General features: G+C 45.5%; 1 protein-coding gene across 2 annotated transcripts in view; it reads left to right on the top strand.

Annotated features, from left to right (window-relative positions):
- The first annotated feature begins 5144 nt into the window (after window positions 1-5144).
- LOC116661562 overlaps window positions 5145-8293 on the top strand; it is a 173349-nt gene continuing 170200 nt past the window's right edge. The window contains exon 1 of one of the 2 annotated variants that reach the window (XR_004317499.1): window positions 5145-5249. The gene's annotated coding sequence lies outside the window, so the exon portion shown is untranslated. The remainder of the gene's footprint in view (window positions 5250-8293) is intronic. The other variant, XR_004317502.1, reaches the window with a different exon arrangement.

The following is an 8293-nucleotide window of genomic DNA, read 5'->3' as shown; positions in this document are numbered from 1 at the left end:
CATTCATAAATGCCTTGAACATTAAATTGCTCATGAGAGGAAAGTTACACAAGGTGAGTGTCACAGCCACACACATAATGCCTGAGTGGGATGGGACAAGGCGATCCTGAGATGAGACAATAGTGTGAGTAGCCTGGATTGTCCAGGTGGGTCCAATGTAATCACAGGGGTCCTTACAATGGAGGACATTTCCCAGCTGAGTTTAAAATCAGAGGGAGGTGTAGCCATGGAGCAGTGTTCAGAAAGGCTGCTGGCCATGAAAATGGAGGAAGTCATGCGGCACAAGCTAAGGAAGGTGGGTGACCTCTGGAAACTGAAAAAAAAAAAAAAAAAAACAAGGAAATATTCTCCTCCATATCCTCTATACGGAAGGAAAACTGCTGGTACCTTGAATTTAGCCCAATGAGAACTGTGTTGGATCTCTGACCTCCACAGCCATAAGCTGATAAATCTGTGCTAGTTTAAGCTATTAAGCTTATGGAAATTTGTTACAGTGGTAATAGAAAAATAACATAGTGAGCAGTAGTGTAAGGGATTAAAGGTCTAGGATGGGGTGTGGAGAGGATTCTGACATTTTCATCTGAAAAACAACCAGGTGAAGTGGGAAGTTATTTTAAGGAAGGCCTACATGGCAGGGCTGTTAAGCAGACTGTTTGGAGTGAGGAGAGCTTTGGAGTAGAGGAATCAATTAAATCTCTACCAGAAAAATAAGGAATAAAATGTAACAGGGCTCCAGTGTTAGTGGATGTAGGAATGGAAATTGGCAGAGAGATGGAAACATTACTTTGAAATTAGCTACAGGTTTGATGACTGCATGTTGGGGAGAGTTAGCTGATGTGTGGACTGAATGTTTGCATCCCCTCAAAATCCATATGTCAAAACCCCATCTCCCAGGGTAATGGTATTGGGAGGCGGGGCCTTTGGGAGGTGATTAGTAGGATAAAATGAGGTCATGAGTGTAGAGCCCTCATGAATGGGATTAGTGCCCTTATAAAGGGCCCCAGATAGTTTGCTTCTCTTTGCTCTCCGGCCCATGAAGATAGTGGGAAGACAGCCATCTTTGAGCCATGAAGGCTATCCTCTCCCAGATACATTGACCTCAGCCTCCAAAACTTAAGGAATATGCTGGTTATTTAAGCCACCCGACCCATGGTAATTTGTTACAGCATCCCAGACTGACGAAGACAGTGCAGAATGCCTATGAGTTTGACACTGATTGCCTGGAGAATGCTGAAACCCAGGGAAGTGGGCAGCACAGACGTTTACTCATTTAATCCTGCCAACACAGTAGGAGACAGAGTCTACATATTCCTCACTATTTAAAAGGTAAGGAAAAAGAGGCACAAATAAGAACAACAACAACAGCAAAAACAACAACAACAACAATAATAATTTGTCCAAGATTCACACAGAACCCCCTGGAGGCAGAGTGAGAATTTTTACTCAGGCATTCTGACCTCAAAGCTCCTGCTCATAACTCCTAAGTCAGATCACCTTGCTTATGTGGATCAATTTTTCTCAAGTGTGATATGAGGGTACTGTGTCCAGTAACTTATAATTTCAAAATACCGCACTGTAAGGGAATCATTAGTCACAGGCATTGCAAACCACAGAAACCTAGACATACAAAAATAACTCATTAGGGCAAGATAACCAGTAATGTTTTTAAAAATTATACTTGCTGAATCTTTGCAATAAAATGTGTATTTATAATTCTGTCTGGCTACAGAATAACTTCATAATCCTGCATGTGTCTGGTGGCTCCCATGGTGGACAGCACCGGCCTAGAGAATTTAAGTGACTTGCCCAGCCTCGCCCGGGAAGCTCGTGGTGTGATCAGAGCTGCAGGCTGGGACTTTTCCTTCCTATCCAACAAGTCCCTCATGGAGGCTTAGAAGCTTCTCCTTTGGTACCCAGCTGTCTATCTGTACTTACGACATCTTGTCAGGTGTCCCAGCCTGCTCCTGAACATCAGCTAGTACCCACTTCTGCTCTTTTCTGGCCAGGTAATACCTTCTAGCAACTTCCATTGCCTTCTTGGCATCAGTTCTTACCTGGAAGGGTAGTGGCTAGAGATGCAAATGTGTCCACATGACAGGATTTTCATAAACATAGCAGGAGTGTTCAAGAGAAGCAAACGTCAGGAAGATGAGTGAAAGCAGGTCATTTAATATACCAAATGGGTACTTTCAATGTATGTTTGTGTTTCCGAGTCCAGACTTGTTCTTCTCATGCATTACAGGCCAATAAATCGGGAGAACAGGTTTGGGGGCAAGACATAGTGACTTTAATTTGGAAAGCCAGCTGAGAAGATGATAGACTAATGTCCTGGAGAACCATCTCCCCAAGTTAGAATTCAGGCTCTTTTTACATTAAAAAGGGGAAGTGGGAATGCTTGGTTGTTGTAAACTTGATGTATGAATTCTTTGTTGTTAGAATCCTTTGTTCTTGCAGCTCTTCACCTGGGTCAGATCCGTGTAAACTTCCAACAAACAAATGTTATTTTCTATTCTGCAACTTGTTATCTTTATAGGAAAAGAAAAGTGTTAATATCCTTCAAAGTCAGAGCCTTGAGAATAGGGTCTCCTGTATATTTCACGCTCTAGGCAACATTGTTTTACAAAAGGTGCCGAACCAACAAGACTAAACCTAGGAAACAGGGCACAGGGTTAAAGTCAAAGGAACAGATCTAATATGGAGTCAGATTTGTTCTCTCCTATTTCAGTAGTGCCACGGAGAAGGCACTTTGGGCAGCTTTTTGTAGGATCCTGGAGGATTTCTGTCTCAGCCTCTGTGTGCCTCTGTTGAAAACCCTTCATAGCTGTCTGGCCTGCTGGAAAACCACTCCGCCTGTTTCGCCCTGAAGATGTGTTCTGTTTATAACTCATCTCTACTCCCTGGAAAACAACTCAATAAAAACTCAATTGGTTTTCCACCAGCCCTGGGCAGGGGTGAGGGATAGCTCATTATTATTTTATAAAAAAAAAAAATTAAAATGAAAGAAGTCTTAAAACAGCACTGGGCACATAGGAGAGAGCCAATAAATGCTTCCTGGCTTAAATCAAAAGTGATGGCTCAGTGATTCCATGGCTGCTGTATTTGCTGAGCTAGTTACTCCTTTGCTCCATTACACTTTTTTTAACTGAAAAAGAAATACATGCATATGGTTAAAAAAAATTCAAACAGAGCACAAAAATACACAAGTGAAAGAAGCTTTCCCTCATCCTCTGTTCTTTCAGCACTCCGTGGAGATGCCACTGTTTACTGTCCTCTGTGTGCTTTTCCAGATATGCTATGCACATTCCCACCTATGTATGTAAATTCCTTTTAAGTTCTAGTTATTTCTAACTTAAAGGGATTTAAACCCTCAAGTGGCTTCTGCCCGGGTAATAGAAAAGAACAAATCTGACTCCACATTAGATCTGTTCCTTTGACTTTAACCCTGTGCTCTGTCTCCTAGGTTTCATCTTGCTTGTAACACAATGTTGCCTAGAGCCTGAAATACACAGGAGAGCCTATTCTGAAGGCTCTGACCTTTAAGGATATTTAACACTTTTTAATTCATAAAAAGATAACAAGTTGCAGAATAGAAAATAATGTTTGTTTTGTTGGAGGTTTACAGAGATTTGACCCAGGCAGATAGCTGCAAGAACAAAGGATTCTAACAACAAAGAATTCCTACACCAAGAAGTTTGCAACAACCAAACATGTAGGAAAGGAGCCTGAATTCTGACCTGGGGAGATGGTTTTCCAGGACATTAGTTTGCCATGTAGGTCTACAGAGACTTGCCATTCCATGCCCCAACACCTGGTCTCTGAACTTATTGGCCTGTCCTGCACTGAGGAGAATGAATTTGGACTCAGTAACACTCCTATCTACCTAGCAAGCTGGGCACTGGAACTGAGGACAGCTCTCCCACACCCAGGGACCTACTGTGTGCCCATGATGGTTCCCCTAGGGTGGCGTGTGGTTTACTCAGGAGGGATGGGGACTATGCACCAACACTCAGGCAGTCTGCTCCTTCGTGGGCTCTGATATTGTACCTCCTGCTCCCCGCCAGCCCAACACCTGGGAGAGTGGAGCTAAGGCAGAGATCTTGCCTTCCTGTTTCCCAGCGTGTAATAAGGGGAATATGTACTCTTCCCAAGGTAGTTCTGAGCGACAACACCTGCGGGTGCTTGGTTCCCTGAGCAACAGGAAACCCAGCTCCGCTTGGGGACAACGGGTGTGATCCCCGTAGGGGTCCTGCAGAGGCCTTGGGTGGAGGGCTGGACCAGGGAGGGAAAATTTGAGCTACGGGCCTTGAAGGGTTAGAGAATGGTACAGAGGCAGGTCAGCCTCCTCCTTCGGGGTGCCCCGAGAGATAAAGCTTTTTCTCTTCATCTCTGCTACTCCCCTCCCCTCTCCAAATCCCTCCCTTTTCTCTGCTCCTCCTGTCCATCTGTCTCCCTCCACTTTTCCCCTCCTCCCCTCCTCCTCCCATCTTCTCCCTCCCTCACTTCCCCAGCTTCTCTCGCAGAACTCAGAGAGGATCCCTGGCCCTCCTGCATATGCGCAGTCGGTGCCAGCTGGACCGCGAGTTGGAAGCTCCAGCTCGGAGCCGGGGATCGGCCCCAAAGGCTGCTCAGCTCTGTTGCCCGGTAGGACTTTGGCTCCTGCCCGGGCCAGGGGCATCCAGCTGTGGAAGTGCAAGGTGGGGGGCTCCCGGGAAAGGGGTCAGGCGGCTGCGGGAGGGCGAGAGTCAGCGTGTGTTCAGCTGAAAGGCTCGGGCCAGCCCCCTCTGCCCGCGCCACATGCCCTGGCGCCCCGGCCACAGCTGCCCAGGGCCAGGTGTGCACCTGCCGCCTCTCGCCCCAGCCGGGCTCCCCTCAGTCCGCGGCTGGCGTCCCATTCCCCTCTCCCGCCCGCGAGTCCTCTCCTCGGCTGCCGACCCGTCCCCGCCCTCGGCGGGCTGTGTCCCGGGCCGGCGGGGTCTGCGGACCTGCACGGGGGCGTGCGGCTGGGGCTGGGGCTTGCCTCCGAGCGGGGCTGCAGCCCGCGTCCCACCCCCCACTTTCCCTGCCCCGCAACCCCGGGGCTGCCCTCCTCTCCCTTTTCAGTTCCCTTAGGTCCAGCTCAGCGGCGTGGGCGCTGCTCCCTTGGCTGAGAGCCTCCGGCTGTAAATACCAGCTTCTCCTGGGGAAGTCGGGAAAAGGAAGCTCCAGTGCTGAGAGAGCTTCTGTCTCCTCCCTCAGTGTTTCTGCCCCAGGTAAGTACCTTTAACACTTTTCAGGTGTTATGATGGCGGTGCTTGTTGACGTCACGTGTTTTTATAGTGAGAGGGATTACAGTGTTGAAAGCAGGGCTTGGTTCAGTTAAAAATGAGCTGAAGGCATGAGGCTGTGACATCCTCCATCCTTCCCTCTCCCAGGGTGAAACATGTGACCGTCGATTTTAAAAAGATAGTTACAGTCCCTAACTAGTCCAGCCCAGCTAGTGTGTGTTAACAGGAACAGCACCACCAGAGGCGTTGGAGACCCAGGGACATTGCAGTCCTAAAGAGCTCCTGGAAAAATTTGGTTTGTTTGGATTTTTTGTTTTTCTTAAATTGTGGGGCAGACTAGTTGTATAGAGGGAAAAACAATTGTCAAGAAATATTTTTTCATATAACAGCTTTATTGTGATATTGTTCACACACTGTGAAGTCCACCCATTTAAATGGTACAATTCAGCAGCTTTTAGCATATTCACAGTTCTGCAACCATTATTATTCCAGAATGTTTTCATCACTTCAGAAAGAACAGTGGAAATGAATGACCTATCCACCTCTCCCCAGTGGTGGTTCTAAAGAAGTTTCTTGGCTGTTCCTGACCATAAGTTAACTTGTTACATTCCATGAAAAATCTGGTAGGAATTCTAATCAGAATTGCATTGAATCTGTCTATCAAAATAGGAAGAATTAATGTCTTTATGGCATAAACTTTTCTACCCATGAATATATCTGGGACCCTATCTTTTCTTCTGTCCAGAGCCTGGGCCATGGGAAGCCCTCATTAATTGTTGGGTTTATGAATGATGAGATTCTGTACATCGTTAGTTGCAACTGTAGCCTTTCACAGAAGAGAAAAGTAACCTCAGTGAAGCCAAGTGACTGATGGTCAGAAAGAGTGACAGCCAGTGCTGGAGTGATCCATTGGACTTGGTGCTTGCAACCAGAGTTCTCCATTACCTACAGCTAAGGGGATTACAGTGTTTTTATTTTTTTTAATGGCATTGCTTCTATTTTTACTTATTTTTTAAAATTACTTTTAATTGACGTGTTGTCAATTTACAATGTTAGTTTCAGGTGTACAGCAGAGATTCAGTTATAAACATATGCATATGTATATACATATTTTTCAGATTGTTTTAGTACAACTCATTACAAGAAATTGAATATAGTTCCCTGTGCTATATAGTAGGTCCTTGTCATTTATTTTATATTTATTAATGTGTATCTGTTAATCCACCCTTTTCTGTCTGCTAACCACAGTTTGCTTTCTATGTCCATGAGTCCATTTCTAGCAGCACCGTTTTTGCTAGTAATATATGCTGGTTGGCTGCTTTCAGTTTCAGTAATTCCATCTTATCTGTGGGCGTTTTTATTCTGGTGGGCCTGTATGTGGTTTGCACACGTGGTAATAGAGATCTGTATTTAGGAGAACTCCAGGCCTCGTGTTGTACCTGGTACGGAGCGCCCACTGAGCTGATGCTTGAACTGGGAAAAAAACATAGTAAACGTTGAAATTTCCACTATGGTTGAGACTTCCAGGTTTCTATAACCTGTTTAGCCCACCTTAATGTTGGCTGCAAACATACTGGATAATTTGGTGGAACTTCATGGTATGGTGATGTAGACAGGACCTTGTATGCTTCTTCTCTTTCCTTTTTCTAACACTCATTCTCCTGGGCCTCTCAGATCCTCCCCCAGCAGTGCCTCGGGCTGGCTTGGTGCTGCACTGAGGCAATATTTGTTAATAAGGCCTTTCCTCATCTCTTCTGAGCCTCCGTTTCCTTCTCTGCACAATGAAGCCTTAGACTAGATAAGTGCTTTTCAGTTTCTTTTAAAGCCATGTTTCCTTTGAGAAACAGAAAATGCAAATCTCTCCTCCCATCCCAACCCTTTAGATTTTGATACGTCCTCCAAGGAGTGACATAGCTCTTTGTGGAAAATTGATGTGATTGTGATTCCAGGTGGCACAGAAAAGACTCTTCAGAGATTTGTTGCAGGGAGAGGGCAGGAAAGGGGCAGTATGACACACTTTCTACTGTGACCGATGGAGCAGGGGCTTGGGTTTAAATACGGTGTCTGTCGTGGCCTCTCTCTAATCTTGCACAATGTGGTAAACCTCTCTCCCTCAGTTTCTTAATGTGTCAAGTTGGGGTGATAATATTTTAGGGCTTTTGTGAAACATTATACACATAAGCCATTTGTGTCTCGGTATAAACAAGTCCTGCTAGGGAGTCAGGGATTTTTTTTAAAAAAATTCTTGTCCATAGCACTCTGTCTGTGTGTATTTTGAAGTTCCTGGAGGGTGAGGATTTAGTCTAAAGTCCCTCGTGGGACAGGTTGCCCATGGGTCTGTGTGCCCCAGATTGCCCCCTCCTCCCCAGTCCTCTTCCTCTCAGTCCAGGATGAAGATCCCTAGTAGATTTACACAGAGGTCTTATTGAAATGGCTTTTCATTTTATTGTTTCACCAAGAAGGGCTGCCATCATGATCTCTGTGGTCAGGTTTTGGTGACCTGAAGGCTATGCAATTGGGGGTTTCTATTTAAAAAAAATTACAATTACAAAATTAGACCTAGGGTGGTGGCAGGGGCTCTTGGAAGTGGGGACCATTAGCTTTGTTAGCTTGAGGTGCAGTAGCCTCTGGCCATGAGGACCCATCCTCCTGCTCTGAAGTTGGAGGGACCAGTGGGTTCAGTGAGAATGTTTACTGAGTGTAGTGGGCATTGTCCTATTTGTACTGTGTGTTCCTTATTTGAGACAGTGAGCTCATTTAATCTCAATAACCTCTTTAAAAAAGTAGACTTTTTATTTTGAGATGTAATGTAGATTTCCATGTAGTTGCAAGAGATAATATGGAGAGGGCCTTTGGGCTCTTTGCCCAGTTTTCTTTAATGCTTCCACCTTGCAAAGTTGGGGTACAATTCATTACTGACTCACTAACCCTTTGAAGATTGTGTTATTGCCCTCATTTCTATTCATGATTAAACTGGGGTTTAGAGAAGCACACAGCCCTGCCCAGGTCACCCACATGGTTAGTGTAGA

This window comes from Camelus ferus, chromosome 35 (assembly GCF_009834535.1).
Source record: "Camelus ferus isolate YT-003-E chromosome 35, BCGSAC_Cfer_1.0, whole genome shotgun sequence".
Taxonomy (NCBI): Eukaryota; Metazoa; Chordata; class Mammalia; order Artiodactyla; family Camelidae; genus Camelus; species Camelus ferus.
The sequence above is the reverse complement of the archived record's forward strand: the minus strand, read 5'-3'. Positions and strand labels throughout refer to the sequence as shown.